The sequence below is a fragment of the Molothrus ater genome, chromosome 1, assembly GCF_012460135.2.
Source record: "Molothrus ater isolate BHLD 08-10-18 breed brown headed cowbird chromosome 1, BPBGC_Mater_1.1, whole genome shotgun sequence".
In the NCBI taxonomy this organism is placed as follows: domain Eukaryota; kingdom Metazoa; phylum Chordata; class Aves; order Passeriformes; family Icteridae; genus Molothrus; species Molothrus ater.
This window is the reverse complement of record NC_050478.2, coordinates 49096816-49113435: the sequence shown is the minus strand read 5'-3', so window position 1 is coordinate 49113435 and position 16620 is coordinate 49096816. Positions and strand designations below refer to the sequence as shown.

At 40.5% G+C, this 16620-nt stretch overlaps 1 protein-coding gene across 15 annotated transcripts in view; it reads left to right on the top strand.

The window, feature by feature from the left end:
* Positions 1–13899: 13899 nt before the first annotated feature.
* Positions 13900–16620, top strand: part of ARPP21 (cAMP regulated phosphoprotein 21) — a 142636-nt gene continuing 139915 nt past the window's right edge. For 14 of the 15 annotated variants that reach the window (XM_036406289.2, XM_054515294.1, XM_036406305.2 and 11 more), the window contains exon 1: positions 16389–16502. The gene's annotated coding sequence lies outside the window, so the exon portion shown is untranslated. Of the gene's footprint in view, positions 14013–16388; positions 16503–16620 lie in introns of those variants that run through there. The other variant, XM_036406286.2, reaches the window with a different exon arrangement.

Here is a 16620-nt window from a genome sequence, read left to right as displayed (position 1 = left end):
TATGATTGATTAAATTATGTTTTAAAACATACTTTCATTTGGACTTCCTTAATTTTTCCAATGGCCATTCTTGTCTCACCAGCCAGCTGAGGCTACTTTTTATTGGAAATTAATTCTCTCAACACCTATCACATAGTTAAAAAGCAAAACAAAAGAGCATCTAATTCACCTGAGCAAATAATCCTGGAAGAACGATTACCAAATAATATAATAGTACTTCAGAAAAGGAAAATAATTTTATTTCTTCATTCCTGGACTCCTGTTTGCAGGACATCACTGGGACAGCTGGGACTCTATGTTTCTGACTCCATCAAAAACTGGAGTTTGTGTGCAAAACAGACTGTTCCTCTACTGCAAAAATGATATCACTCCCTATTCTAGCTGTCGGGTAGTGATCTGAAAAAACAAACATTTTATTTTCTCCCAGCCCGCCTCCATGGACATAGTGTTTTATTGTTGGAACTGAGCAATTTGTGGCCTGTGATCCATTGCTTCTCTCTCTTTTATTTTCCCTTCTGGCTCTGAGCGAGGGCGGCAGAAACATCTGCTGGAGTTAAGATACACTGCGGCCACCCAGCTGATCCGGGAGCCCTGGAGCACTCTGGCTGGGCAGGAGCAAAGAGATGGGCTTTCCTGTCTACATGATCTATAACACTGTGCAGCTAATTCAGGAAGAGTGAACTATTTTTGGAGGTTACCAAATGACTCAGAATAAAGAAGCAATTGTATAATGCAGATGCAAAACTGAACATTCAGATCGTCTGTCTGTTCAAAAAACTGAAAGAAAGCAATCTAATTTCAGTTTGGCTGGGGGGAGTAGCTTTCTTTAACAGCACCCCAAGTTAATTTAAAGCATGTTCCTGAATAGACAACCTTTGCTAACATGAACTACAGATGCTTTAAAAATTAAAAAAGACCTTTTACCCCCTTCTGATGATAAATATGAATTCTAGTGCAAGAGATTTAAGCCAGTGTTTGATGTTGACTTCATTGCTCCTAGAGTTTTGAATCCCATTATAAAATGACTATCTTATTAAATGAGGAGTTTAATAGTTTGCTTTCATAGCTGACGGTCAAAACAAGATCAGTAGTGTTTCCACAAAATAAGAAAAATGATAAAAATTATGATGACTGAGTATGTACTAAGTGTCAGCTTTGTCAGGATCATGGGCTTGGGATATAAATTTTATTATAATATTTCTCAAACCTTATCGATCATCTCTACTTAAAATTCACAGATTCCCCTTATAATGCTTCAGGAACATTGCAAATGTCACTACAAATTCAACACCTTGAAAGTTTTGTATTTGATTAAAAAAAAATACTGCAATATTTACCTTTAAAAACTGAGACAACCACATAGCCTTAATATTTCAACAGTTTTCTAAGGCAGTGTGTTAGGCACACTGCATGAGGTTTTGACGGTACATAACAGGAAACAAGCAACTTTAAAATTCAGCCACTGTTGTATAACCCTCATTATTATAAAGATGAGTTGTAAAAATTAGGCTCTGGTGAAATCAGTGGCATGAATTCAGCAGAGCATTGATTTCATCCCTGCTTCCAAAATTCTACTTTCTTCAACCAGATCCTGGGCTTAGAGGAATTATTATGAGGGAAGTGACTCTAATTGTACTGTAAGATAGGGTAACCTGATGTGAACATGCTGAAGTGGAACCACAGGATGGAGTCAGGAGTGGTTTATCTTGGCATATTGAGCTCTGAGGGGCAAAAAAGCCCCATACACAGAATGAATAAGAAACATGGGCAGACTGATGGAGGGCATACCCTGTTTTGTCTGACATGAGGGCTAGCAGCAAATTAGCACTGACTGAGTAGAGAGGTGGAGTTTCTCCTGCTGTGTTGGGTTTTTCAGTTTAATATGGTAGAACTCTTTACTGTTTCTGTGCTGGAGGCTGGGTGTTAGAGGAAGCAAAGCTTGCAGGGCTGTGGGGAAGGGACAGAGCTGTGACAGCCACTGGAGCCAATCTCAGTGTGTGCTTCTCATACTTGTGACACCTACATGCAGAGAAAACTCTGCTTGTGAAGGGGAAACAAATTCAGTTCCACTGTGTTTTTTTCTACTTGGCTCTCCAACTCTAATGAATGAAAATTCATCTGGAGAAATACTAATTGGGTTTGACACCACAAACACGCAAGCAATGGGAGCAGGTTTCTCATCTAAGCAATCTGATGATCTAACAAGATGTCTCAATGAGAATAGCTAGTTTAAGATCTTGTGATGTTATTCATTAGTTTTCTAACACCAATCTTTACAGTACACTTCCCAATTTGATGTTTTTTCTCCTTCTCTGTTCTTTTATACCCAAGATAATGCTTCTTGCTAATTCATTGACAATCATCAGCAGAGAATTATCAGTCCCCCACAATTTAGCCATTGTCACAGTATCACTGAGGATGTTTGTTTCACATCAATGTCATTTTACCATCAGTGGCAAGGTGACCAGATGAGTTGATCAAGGAGGTTTCAGTAAATATTTATAGATGGATATCTAGGAAATTTGTCAATGCTGAAATTAGTTTTGTGAAAGAGAGATGGTTGAATACTACTATTGTGTTTTTAGGAATGGCCAAACTGGGAGTGTAATAGTTGATTGCTCAGAGGAAGTATCAACCTCCTGTGATTAGCTAGTTATTTGTTCATGTCAGTGCAGGAATTTGAAAAAGGCAAATGGTGAGATTGTCTGTAGTTCCATGAGCATGGCAAGAAGAAAAAAATAGAATTAACACGTGTCATTTAAATAATACTGGACTGGCATCATTAGGCTTGCAGCAAAGAATCCTCTGTCTCTTGTCAGACATTACAATAATCTACAATTCTCCTTTTATATCCTACATTCTTACTGCTTTTTGTGGTAATTCTTATCAGTGTAAAAAGTTCCTCTTATTGAAAGTAAGTGTGTTGTTTTAGAGTCAATTTAAAATAAAACTAATTTGCTATTATAGAATAACTGTATTTAACTGAAAGGACAAATATTAGCTTCATTTTCAGGGACATGGGATTTGCAGAGAGAAAATGCACTGTTCCATTCCTTAGCTCATCACAAAATTATAATGTGGAGGAAAAACTATTTTGTATGCATAAATAAAAATCAACAAACACAGTGCATCCAACTATTTGTCTAGGAAGTTTCACACATTTCTTCTTTTATAATGAATCATAACTTGAATGTAAATATCAATTGCAATCTTCCAAAAAGTAGAAAGTTTCAGCTACTATTTTTGGTCACTCACTGTGCAAATAAACACTTTGAATATCATAGGAAAAGCTGTTCATAAATGGAGCATTTCTCAGTTTAGAAATACTTTGTCCTATACTGTTTTATTTAGGCTATAGCTATAAATAGAAATCAGCGGCTGAGAAATGAGTTTCCTATGCTAAATCATTCTGTTTTATTTTGCTACACAGCTAATCCTGGCAAGGCTAAAAAATAGTTAATAGGCAGTCTGTAAGATCTTATAAGATGACATTTGGAAATCCTGCAGTCATATTAGTCATTAGCCATGGCAATATTCTGCCATAAGGCAGTGAGTCAGACGATTGATTAGAGAACCTCATCATGATATACCCTCCGGCATGAATATGGAGAGAGGGAAGGGAAAATGAGAGAGTGCATGGGACACAGAACAGCAAGAACATGGAGGAATAGAAGGGCAAAGAAAGTCTGAAACAGTTTATTTTTTAGAGGTAAAGGGCAATGGAGAAGAGGGGAAACAGCATAAATCATGGATCTTGGGGACCCACAAGGTGTGCTACCGTCATACTTTGTAAGTGAAGTCCTGTATCACTAGAAAATCTAATTTTTCTTACACTCCTGGTATGACATCTTGCCCTAGACATGAGGCAGCTGTTGGCTACCTCCCTAACAGGTGTTCACTAAAATCTTGGAGAAGACTCTCCACTTCTAACAAACACTCTCTGCTTTTAATTCTGTGCATTTTCTCAAATGGATGTGTAGCTACATATGGTTTTACCAGCTATCAACATGTGTGCTAAGGAGCATCAGCAAAATAAACAGTGCACAGAAGCTGACAAAAGGCCTACAGGGAACACTGGACAAATGCTCGCTATTGAAAAAATTGCTAGGTACTGCAATTAAAAGGAAAGATCTCTGCTATTTAGGAGTTTGTGATGCTTTTACTGGCAGCCCTACTATGACTCCCCTGCTGCTGTTTTGGAAATTAGCACACCACTTTTGGCTGTGCTACTCAGGTATGCAAGGCTGAGTACCTGTCCCATCCTTGCAGTCAAGCTTAAAAGCTGCCAGCTCCTAGTAGGAGGCAGGCACTACACAGAAAATACAGTTTATTGCACCAACTATTGTACAAACAATAAGAATGAGAGATGCACCTAAGTGCAGCTAAGATTTTACTGCAGCGCTTTTTCTTCTTCTTTTTTTTTTTTTTTTAATTCATGTGTGCTATTCTCCATAGCAGGGCATGATTTGCAGTATTTCCAAATGACTGGGTCTGTCTTGGTTTTGCCCTGTATCAAATTAATCTAGGTCCTCAAGTGATGTGCAATTCTATCAAAAATAGGTGAGCTTTGTAATTTTACAGCTGCAGATTTAGTACAATTTGTTCAATATACTCATATGAAGAACAGTCAGAGGTGCTTGTGCCTTCAGTGAAGGGGAGCTGATAGTAACATGTTCTCCATAAAGGCGCTTTCTTTTATGGTGTTCACTGGCTTTCCTGGCTTGCTGGGCTAATTCCTTTCTGAGGCATTTCAGGGAAGAGCTTCCTAGTTTTATTTATGTTTATAGAAAAGATATTACATTTATATTACAGGGAAATGTGATTTGTTGGGGGGTTTTTTGGCTTATTTTCTAAGTATTCTGACTTGTATGAAAATACTCTCCCTGCAATAAACACTTACTATAACTACTTTATAAATCAAAATGAATAATTTATTGTTTGTGCTTTTAAAAAGTGTCTTAATCAATACAAAACATTTCAAAAGAATACATACAGATGATATTATTGGCAAACAAGATTGCTGCCAAAATCAATGTAAAACTCCCATTGTCTTCAATGAGACTGTTTTCAGACTGGGATGTAGGAGGTTACATTTTTGCAGACTGCCATGACAGAAGTTCCTCATGACAGATAGTACTTTCCCCAGAATTACAATAGTCAGAAGAAAATCAGAAGAAGCAGCTGTGAAGAACAAACAAAGGCACCAGGAAATGGGTTGAATTTCTCAAAATGATCAATTCAATAAAAGGTAGAATCAGGATCAGAGCCCTGATATTTGAAGTCAAGACCTGGTTTCTGCCTAATGATGTTGCTTCACATGCAGCTTTCCCAGGTGATGCACAGCTCATCTTTCGTGGGCTCATAGAGAGAGAGAGATCCTATACAGCATGCAACAACAAAATCAATTGTAAGAACAAGCTTCAGCAGATTACTCCCCACCACCACTAATTAGCTTTCACAGTGGCATCTTGCCTTTCTCTCTGCCCTATCCCCTCTCTTCTGAAGCACTTTGCTCTCTATCACTTACTTCTGTAAGCTGTGAAGCTCTCCTGACTTAGAAAAGGCAAATGGGGAGAAGGCTTCATGCCTCACATGCTCATATAAGCAGAGGATCACAGGGCCAGGTAACACAGTCACAGATTTGAAAAAATATTTCTGTTTGCCATGCCTGTCTCACTTTCAAATTATTTAATAAATCTTTTCTTCTTCATAAGAAATCTTGAGGTCCTATGTCTAATTCATCTTTGGGGGAATATGGTGATATAAACACATTTAATCATCTTAAACAGCTAGAATTTCATGACACAAATATTACAAGGAAATACTGTTGAAAGCTACACAGCATAAGGATAATGCCATATGCCATTAAAATATATTTATCTTAATTGTTATATTAATGGGTAGATCCTGTGGGCTGTAAATTTATCACAAGTCTGGTCTGCATTAAGAATGGATCATAAGATTGTAACTGCAAATCCTCGTGCCACTTAATAGGTAAAATTAGGTGTCCCATTAGTCACAGTTGTGACTAATTTCACCTATTCTGACATGATTATGAACATTATGCAGTTGTTTTAATATCTTTGTATAAAGATTAGCCTAGCTGTTTTATTATGTTTGTGTCTTACTCTATGATGTCTCATTTCTTTTGTCTGACTGCTATTACTAATAGTCAGTACATGAAGGAGTCCAAGGACTACCCTCTTTTCTTTAGAGTCCAATTATTCCCCTATAACATTGGATAACTATGAAGGTGCCTAGCATAGAAACTATTTTACATGGGAACAGTCATCAAGATTAGCAGCTACTGAAGTTCACGAATCACTAAAATTTAAGGAAAACTATCTGCAATATAAAAACCCAACAAATAAAACAGAAGTTAAGGTCACAGTCCAATTTTTCAAGAGTATATAGGACATCTCTTATGCCAATCAAAGACTTTTTGAGTGCATTCTGAAATTTTTTTGTGGGCATGTAAAGGTGACTGAGGATCATAATCTGGGTCTTTGTGACAGCCTCACATTCTCTGCCCAAAATATCAGGAGGCTTTGAAAATAAAAGACATATCCTATAGATACCTTAATCCGGGGCTCTTGACCCCAGAGTCAGCAAAAGAAGATGAACTGCAATAGCCACAGAAAGCAAATGAATCTTGAGAAAAACAGATTTCAGGAGGACTCTATCTATTTACTCAGAGCAGCTGTACAATATCTGAGAAAAAATGGTGAATTCCTGAATCACATGTTGATTAAAGCTGGAATAGCTGCCTTTTTTCTGATTGCTAAACAAAGTAACTTTATTAGAATCAGAAAACTAATTTTATTCTGAGACCTACTCTCCTTCTGCATTTGTGTCTTTTTCTTCCACATCTGAGACTTGTTAAATATCTGCCAGGAGCCTGCCTGCCCTTTAAAGCTCGGCTTCTGGCTATGGATTTAAAGAAATAATAGGAGTGGTTTATACTTTTTGCTTCATAATGTACTCCTAATAATTTTTTGTAACGTACACAGCATGCAAAACAACATTAAAGAGAATGGAATAACTGATTTTCAATTAATCTGAGTTTGTTTTTTGTTTTTAAACTACAGAACATTCTCTGATGTTAGAGAGCTTCATAATTCAAATTGCTAATGAGTAGCAGTCTTGAAATGAGAGCTTAAATGAAGATAGTAGGATGATTATGAGGCTTACTCTGTGGACCTTGGATCAGGCCCCAAAAAAATTTCCAGTTATTTGCTGTGTAGGACCATACAGACCAAAGGATAGTTACCATCCTCAGAGTTCTCACAAGGCTGAAGTTACATTGTATGGTTGCATTGTACTGAACTTCCAGGGAATTATTTAATGCAATATGCTTCCTGGGTTTTCCGTGACACTGGAAACTGATTTTAAAGTGTATGGTATTAAAAAGAAAACAAACCAAATTTGGAAAAGAAAAGGCTTTTCTGACAACAAAGCAAATTTTCTTATCTGCAGCAGCTCAGCAGTAGGAGTTAATATAAAGACAATACATAGGTAAAGGGCTCTGACAAGTTACTCTTCATCCCTCTAGGTGTGTCATGCTTGCTTTAAATGAATATGTCATTCATAGCTGGAAACCCATCAATTAATTCTTGATAGGATGGGCTTTTGTCCCATGAGGAACTACATTCCTCGTATGTACTTGCATCCATACTGACTCCTGCTTCACTAACTTGGGAGAGGCACAACAGGGAACTTCCTTGGAATGGCAGGAAATAATTTTTTTATATGTACAGGTTTCCCCCAAACTTAAGGTCAGGTTTACTAGCCAGCAAATGGAGTAAGAGTTGCCACACCTTTTAACTAACCCATTCTTTCTCCCGTGGCTGTCAGTAAATTTACCTTTGGCTGCCAGAATCCAATTTCTGTTGGCAGCACAGGCATTGAGACATGTACAGCTTGTGCAGACTGCAGCCCGTATCAGTACTTAGTGAGCTCTGAATTTCATTCCTAGACTGTTCAGTGCCCCCACAATGTCTTTCAAAGTCTTCTAGGCTCTGGTTTATTGTATTACCTTTGGCAGTCTGAAGTGCAGTAATTTATATTTGTCACAACTGCCCTTCAACTGGTGTGGTGCTGGTACAACCTTGGGCTTTTTTGTCTTGTCTTTTTTTTATCAGTGAGGGAGTCCAGTATTGTGAATAATTAAAACCCCATAAGTAGTTGATCTTGGTGATACAGCATACCACACTAAATGACTATGTGAAAACCATATATTTTTACTTCTACTCTCTCATTTGCTTGAACTATATTAAAAAATTCTCGTCATGAAAAATTAAAGATTATAAGAATAGCCATTATTATCCTGTTTACTACATGCAGCTGATGTAGAGATATTTAGCTTTCTCCTGAGGAACGGTTTGATGTATATTTGTTTTCAATTAAATTTGCATATGCCATTTTAAAGAGAAAGATACTTTATTTATCTCTCTATTTGCTTTCACTAAGGAGGGAATAAAAGTTCCACACTTCCCCCCCTTTCCTGAATCACTGCAGGAGAGCTCTGCATTGTGCATCATAAAGAGATTGGGAAGCTGGGTAATTAATCATGGGCTTTTATGTAATAGAAAGTTTAAAATTCATTAGCTTTATATCGGAGCGAATGTTATGAGGGAGAACATGTTGTGAATGAGAGGGAGAGCCTTATAATTAAGGAAGTGTGTAAATAATAATGAAAGTCATTAGTGCCATTCAGTTTCTAAGAATGTCATAATGTAATTGGAGCATTAAAGTGAAATTTGCGATGACAAACATTAACGATACAAAAGAGAGAAAATGTGGTTATCTTTAGTTTGACAGATAATGTCAGTTTTCTTGCAAGGCCCAGATGGTGCACAGGAAAATGTTATGAACAGTTTTGTTTTAATACTTTTATGATGTGATATTTGGGGATACAATGTCACAAACACACAAGGAGGTTTACATTTGTGAACCAATAGTGCTTTTGAGTACTGAGTCCACTGAAACAATATATAGGGAAAGTCTTGTCACTGATACAAGACTGCTGTTGCAATAAAGTTGAGTTGCAGAGTAGCACAGTATTATATGGCATGAAGTTTTCTGTCTTTCTCTCTCTCTGGATATGCACTTCGAATCTTTCTCTCCTTTATATTAAAAAAAAAAAAGAAAAAAGAAAAAGAGAGGGGGAGGGAGAAAAGGAAGAAAATGATTTAACAATTATGCAGGAAATTATATGATGCTAAAATTGTACCATGTACTGCTCTTTCAATGAAGGGACTTTCTACAGTTATTGCACATTGCAAAGGCTATAATTTTAGGGCGTGAAAAAATGTAGATTCCAAACAAAGGAAAATTTAAATATGTCTAGTGGATAAGGCAAGGAGAAACAAAAAGAAGGCAGCTGGAGAAAATTTGAGGGAACAGTATTATTTTAAGGGAAGTGACTTAGAAATAACTATGCTTAAGACTCCCAAGACCTGGAAGGCCCAAGACCTGAAAATGCTGAAACGTTAAATGTCTGTCTTGGTGTTCTGTCCATGAAGTACAGTGTTGGGGGATTTTTTACTGCCCCCATCACTTTGTGTCAAAAAGACCTAATTTTTATGTAAGCAGCCATTCATTCTTTACTGTCTCTTTTCTGCAGCCCAGCAGCCAACACAAAAATTGATTCCAAGTGTTGTGAAAATTGCTAAATTAATGCTAATTAATCTCATATTTGGTTGACAGTTTTAGGAAGAGGAAGACTGGTCCAAATGAGTGAAAGTGGAAAGGTGAGGGTGATTACTTCAGTAGGATTTTAACCCATGCTCTTTGAAAACCCCCTAAGACTTCCAACTGTAAGACAAAGGCCCCTTTTTTTTCACCACTGACAGAACTTGAAAGGTTTTTTAGATGACATAGCAAGAATTATTCTCTGCATACTGTGGGGCTGCTGCTACTTTTGGGATCTTTGAGTAGGATGGTTCAAAGTAGAGTCACAGTGACTGTACCAAATTGTAGTTACGTATCTGCCTTTTCTGGTCATTTCTACTGAGGATGAACAAAACCAGCGTGATGATACACAAGCTGTGAAAAGAGGTTGCCTCCAGTAGTTTGCAAAGGGCTGTTTTTCAAAAGTGTGATTTAGCACTGGTTAGGCTTTTTTGTTCAGTTTGATTCATTTTGTTTAGGTTTTTATCCTGTTCTTTGGCACATCTGCACACAGTTTTGCATGTAAAGCACAACATGGCCTTAAAGGGGCAAGTACTTAATTTCATTGTGAGGGAATTGATCTGCCAGAAAATTCTGTTACTTTCCTGACTCTAATGTGGAGGGCACCCTCACCTCCTCTTGAAAAAGGTTCATGGCCAAGGTTTGTTGTTTGCTGCTTCTCTCAATGGTTGAGTTAATAAAGTGAGTGTGAGCCTCAGAGCATACACTGCACTAAGGTAGGGTGGGCAGTAGGAAACCAACACATCCAGGTTACACAGACACTGTGGCCAGGATTATTTCTAGAGATTCTGATGGGAGAAGATTAATATTATTCTTAAAAATTTTAAAGGATAAGTGAAAAATGATATCTGGTTGAAGAGTACTTGTGAAAAGTACCTGCAAGGTAGGTCCAGGCCTCATGTAAAGGGGGACCCTTCTGTTAAACTCTTACATTTAAAACAGGCATTTCAGAGAAGACTAGACCTTCTAGAAGGAAATGTTAAGAGGGCACCATGTTCAGGGGAATTTCAAACTGAGAAGTTGGTATTAGTGAGTACTCAGAGTTACATGGGATGATTGGCACAGCAAATTGTTTTTTCACCTCCAAATCCTTTGCCAACTTCATGTTCTAGGTTTTCATATGGCAGCTGGGGTGATGGTCTTCTCTAAAATATACATGGTTTTGAGAGTTAAAGCAAACCTACAGCTCCACAAGCACATTTTACTGCTATTCTTCATATTGCTCTGCTAGCATTTCTGTAAAGGGGATTCCTGTCAAAATTGTTTTTTCGTTCTTTCCCCCTCTCTATCATTGCTGGATCCACTTGCTTTCCAGTGAAGTTCCCTGGGCCCTCAGCTTCTCTTCTTCCATGGCACCTTAAGGGCAGATGTAGCCTGTAATGTTTTAGCAGTGAGAAAGACACCACGCACCTGTGTTGAAAGCCTCTATTACCCACATCTTATCGTGGTAGCTGAGAATTGTCACCAAAGCTTGTCTGCTGGCCAGGTGTGCTGGGAGGTAACCAATGCTTTTACACTTTGCTTTAGACAAAGGGCAGCAATAAAGACTTTTATTGGTAAGATCTCGATGGGAAGCTGCTTTGTGCCAGTAGAAGTTGTTTGTGACTCTTATGGCTCCTACACCAAGGGCTGCAGCTACTCTCTCTCTCTCTCACAGATGCTGTGTTTGTCATATGTCTCCTCAGAGCCACTCATATTTGTGAGCCAAGCAGTTCCTGGGCTCTTAGGTGACCCTGAGCCATTGGATTATTAAAGCTCATAAATCCTATTGAAAGTGTTTGGAATTTCCTCAGCCTGATTTCTTCCCTACAGTACTCTAATACGAGGAGGTAGTGCACATTCTCTGCAGTGAATCACAGATCTCAAGACAACCAGCTCACTGCATTCCCTGCCTGGGACTCTCTCTCCTCCTCTTTTTCTCCCCATTTTCTCTCTGGCCCATTCTAACACCACAGTTCACAACACTCTACCTGACTTTCTTCTTACTACTCTTACTCACCACTGCATGTTTTGAGGCTTTGTCCTATCGTGCATGCCGCACATACATATTATAAAAAGTACTACTATGCTAAGTTCCTATATCAGAGATGTGTTTCTGTCCAGTGCAACTGAGAGCTGCTGCTGAGCCCTTTCTGTGGTCACTTTACAACATCCTTTTGTGAGCTGCCAGCCACTCATCAGCCCATGAAACAGGCCACTGGCCCTCCTACACTCTGGCCTGAGGGTTCACTAGTCCTCCTGCTTGTAAACATAAATTGAAGAAAAGGCTACAGCAGGAGACACAATGTGCACAAATGCTAGCTGTCAAAGACAGAGTTCAAATTCCTGCTCATCTTCCTCTGAATGTCACAACTGAGCAGTGCTGCAGTGCTACAGTTTCCAGTTTTAGGGAGGATCAGGCAACTTTTTTTGTGTGTGGGGTGAGGAACTCCACACTGCAATCTCCTTTTCAAGATACACAGATATGGCACATCAAACACGACGGGATTTCCAAAAGAAGCTAAGAGGGGATTTGAAATGTCAAATACAAAGAAATGATTCTTTGCTTTCAGTGGGGAAAAAAAAAAGCTGCCTCAGCCCCTCTAGCAACAGATTATATTTTTAAAGGGTTGTTCATTGATCTTTCTCCAAAGAAAGAATCTGAGATTTAGGTACCTGATCTTAATCCTAATGAAATCCATTGCAAAATTCTTACTGAGTTCATTGGAAAGAGCATAAAGCCTCATTTTTTTTTGTCAAGTCTGAGATACCAGTATATGCTTTACACAAATTGCTTGGGTAATTTTCCCTTACTTGAGATGTTGTAGCTGAAAAAATATTTTAGCTCTTCCTGAGAAGTATTTAAAACTGGAGCAATTTGGCTATATTTACATATTGTAAAGTGCCATTTTAAACAGACGTGCTATATTTTTAAGTCCATCTGCAAATTATGCATGATTAATTTGTTTGTAACATGTAAGGACATGAAAGTGGAAAGGAGTTTAAAAATAAATGAAACTCCCTAAAACTGATCTCTTTCACATAAGATTATGATAAAATACATCAACAGTTAGCTTATCATACTGTTGTGCCTCAAACTGAATCATTCCATAACTCCAAAACACAAGAGACTTTATATGTTGGAGAGTTTTTTTCCACTAAGAAATGACCAGAAGCAGCAGAAATGTGCAACCAGTTGTGCAAGGTTTTATTAAGGTATTTAGTAACACCACATGCCTTCTCTCCCAGGAATCTGTGATTGCAGAACTGCAAGAAGCTCTGTTTATTTTTCTGACATCTCATACTTCCAGTCTGATACTGGGTTTTGATAGCCCAGTAAGGTTTTTTTTTTATTTCTAAGTGAAATTGAAATATCATAGCTAGAAAGTGAACAAGTAATATAATCTGTTTTCATGCTTTGGAAATACTGAGGCATTTGTGTGTGCACATTCATGTGTGCTTCACCTCTGTATGTTGCTTCTATTGTACAAGGGCACTTGGCAATTCCAGAATCCTGGAAAGCATGTGCTGCTGGTTAATTGGTTAGATGTTTTGCTGTAGAAAGTACTTGGTGAAATAGGTCTTGTGTCTTTTGTTTTTTCCCCAATTACCCTCGAAATTTGGTCACAGGCAGAAAAAGGTGTCAGAAGTCTGAAGAGTTGATCTAGCTCTGTTTCTGCTTAAAAACACAGCTTCTGCTGTGTTCATGGAAGTGCTGACTTTCATGAAGATTAAATGGACAATTATCCCTGTCCATGTTTACAGATCAGGACAGGCAGCAGCAAGTCAATGCCATGGTTTGTCACCTCTTCAATATTATGCTTGTGCAATGATTGTGATTTTTCTTTCTACAAAGTCCTGAAGAAAGGGATGTAGGCTGCATATTCTGTCAGATTATTATCTGACTGAGAAGGTCTGAGGTGACTTCTTAACAAAGGAAGGCAATTTCACTTATTTTCATATGCTGTGTTTGATGCTACTCAACATTCTAAGTTGAAAAACTACATTATGTTATACTGGAGTGGTACTGGGTTTTTCTCCTGATTATTTCCACTGGTGTTGCTGTAGCTGGCATCTTCTAGCATTTGGTAACTTGCTCTAGGCACATCCAGCCTTGTAGGAGAGGGTGGAATGAACTGCCAGACTACAGCTTGGATTAATTTGTATCTTCTTACAGATCTGATGTATAAGTTTTGGCTCTTCCCACTCTGAAGACACTCCAGTATCTCAGCGCTGGGAGACAAGCTGTGGACACGTGGCTGTTTTACATGTGCATGGTGTTTAGTGACTGCAGCAAGGTTCCCAAACATTCACTACTCTCGTCCCCTTCCCCTCTGGAGGTGAGTTGCAAGGCATTCAGTGAAGGCGTGAGTGAGTACTGCTTTTGTGTCCTGGAGCAGAGTGCATTTTCTCCCTTCTCTGGGTACCCTGCTTGGGAGTAATGTAATGATGAGCAGCCAGGTGAGGCCCTCTCCATTTCACTGTAGGTTCAGAATAGTTTTGATAACCACCAAGGAAAATTAACTTTGGTCCATTGTTGAGATGGCTGCAACATCAAATGGCAAAAAGCAAAGACCTGGTCCTTGCCCTGTCACCAGGGGTAGCACACTAGTGCCATTTATAAACCTCTCTGCTGGTCTTCATGCTTTCAACTGGAACCTGTAGCACAGCATTAAAGGGAATATGCTAAAGAATGAAATTAAAAGTAGATGGAGGCACACGCGACCATCCTAGGAGGAATCCACATCAGGAGGTGCATTAGCAGAACAGGTTTTGGTGTGCCTGGCTGAATGCCTCTGATCACTTAAGTGTGCACCAAGAGCTGGCTAATGCACACCCTGTTGTGGCTCATCACTCACTGTATTCTTCCAGTCTGATTCCATTCAGCAGTCCCCAGTAAAAGCAGGTGTTTGCTTCTAAGGGGAAAGAGGGGTTCCAGGGGTGCAAGGATAATACCTACTAAAGCAAACATTTTCCTGCAACACTTCCCTGGCCTCCTGTATATTTGTCCATATTTACTGGTACGCAGCTTCTGCTACATTCATTAACCATGGCAAACTGTCTTCTCTAACTAGGGCTTTCTGAAAGCGCATCATGAAAGGAGTGCATTTTTAACTGCGCATTTTAAATAAGAATTGTCTGTCTGTGGGAGTTGGGTTATTTGTATCACCGTAGACAGAAATGATCTCTATATTTGATTGGACCTTGCTGCTTTGTACTTATTGACTGTTTATTTTTCATCCATAGGATTACTAATTGCAGCTAGTACCCAGACGCTTCTGTCTCCTTTCAGGTTATTGTAGTAGAGGGCATTGTACCAGATGCATGGTTATTCACAGACATGCATTTCCAGCAGCTGAATTGCTGGATCTGCTCTAAATGATCTATGGCAATTACATTTGGCGTTGTACAGCTATAATTTTACTGCATATTAATAGCCACCTAGCAAAGAGGTAAATGCCCTTTTCTCGGCTGGGTGCAGGATGAATGCCTGGATGTATTCAATTGGGTAAAACAAGGCCCGGGTTTTAAAAGCATAGCAGCGGTTTCATGTATCGGAAACGTGTGTGCTGGTGAATTGCCTGTTTCCCTCTGCCTTGACGGTGTGCAGCAAGGCTCCGAAGGAAACATCATCAAGCCAGATCCTAGATAGAGACATGCTGGGCAGGGGAGGGGGAAGGGGATCATGTGCCCCATTTTTAGTGGCTCATCTGCTACCACCCAAAATCTGCTGCAGTCTTTTTTTTTTTTTTTTTTGTAATTTTTTTTTGTTATTTTTTTTTTTTTTTACTCCTTTCAGCAGCTCGGCTGATCAGCCTGAAGGCTGTCAGGTCTCACCAGCAAAAATAATAATTAAAACCACCCTCCCCAGACCTTTCACTTAAAGATGTCCTCGGGAGTCAAGGCCCATTTCCTTCCCTCTTTATTTTTCTTGGGGGTCTCGTGTCGGGGGCGACAGGGAGTGGGTGGGAGCAAATAACAAGGAATCGGAGGGGATCAACGAGCTTTCTCCTTATTAGCCCCGCTCGGGTGCTTTGTCTCTCTGCTCCTGGCTGAGGATGGGCTGACGGGGGAGGGCTTGAGGGAAGGGGGGGAAACAATGTGACTGGAGGGGTCGACGTGCGGGAAGCCACAGCCGCGCGGGCGGACGGACGGACAGGACAGACAGACAGACAGACAGAGCCGCCCCCCACACAGACAGCGGCCCGGGCGGGCATCTCGGGCCGTGCACGGGGCTGGGTGGGGTGGCGTGAGGGCGGGCAGCGCAATGGCGCCGGGGCCGGCGGGTGCTGTGCGGCAGCCGGGGCAGCGGCAGCCGGGGCAGCGGCGCTGAGCGCAGCGAGCGCGGAGCCGGCGAGCGGCGGAGCCGGAGCGCGGCGCTGCCTGCGGTCCGGGGCGCACCACGCTGCGTGGGCGGGGAGAGAGAGAAAGGCAGAGGGAGAGACTCGCAGACAGACAGTACAGCCCGGGAGCGCGGCAGATAAAGGACGGAGGACAGGGAGAGAGGAGCGAGCCAGAAGGGGATCCAGGCGGGCGCCGGGAGCGGACGGGCGGAGCGGCGGAGCGGGCCGGGACAGGAGAGGAGGCGGCCGGCGGGTCGGGCGGTGCCGCCGCGGCCACCGCGCCCGGGCAGCAGCGCGGCGCGGCGGCGGATCTCCTCCCGCGGCGGAGGCGGAGGAAGAGACCATGTCTTTCAGGAAGACAGTCACTGTACTGTAACAGCAGCGTATCTGCAGCAAAATAAACAAACCGGCCAACCAAAAATACCAAACAAACAAAAATAGCCCGAGCCGCCAAGACGCTGGGGGCAGATCCCGTTTGCAGGCAAGGTAAAAAAAAAAAAAAAAAAAAAAAAAAAAAGGAACGAAAAAACCCAAAAACAAAACCCAAGGAAGCCAAAGCAGAATCTGTCGACATTTGTGTGGCGTGATGTTCTTTGTTGTCGCG